The sequence below is a fragment of the Olea europaea genome, chromosome 10 (assembly GCF_002742605.1).
Source record: "Olea europaea var. sylvestris chromosome 10, O_europaea_v1, whole genome shotgun sequence".
NCBI lineage: Eukaryota > Viridiplantae > Streptophyta > Magnoliopsida > Lamiales > Oleaceae > Olea > Olea europaea.
Window position 1 is genome coordinate 12644761 of NC_036246.1, and position 273 is coordinate 12645033.

The following is a 273-nucleotide window of genomic DNA, read 5'->3' on the forward strand; positions in this document are numbered from 1 at the left end:
GTCATGGGCCTCGGTAGTTGGACTTCGGCAGATATTGCTTGCGCGTACATCGGATCGGGGAGCTTCAGTGGATGGACCTCGGCTGAAGCACTTCGGATATAACCCACCTCGGCAGGAATGCCACGTGGATCAGGATGAGTGGGTCATTGGCCCAGGTGTATAGGACAGGTATGACAACACGCAACAATAGTCCCCCAAGTCCAAGTATAATCATTAATGTAATGCGTGGACTTTAATGGAGTAAAAGTTGAAAGAATTTTTGAACCCCAAATA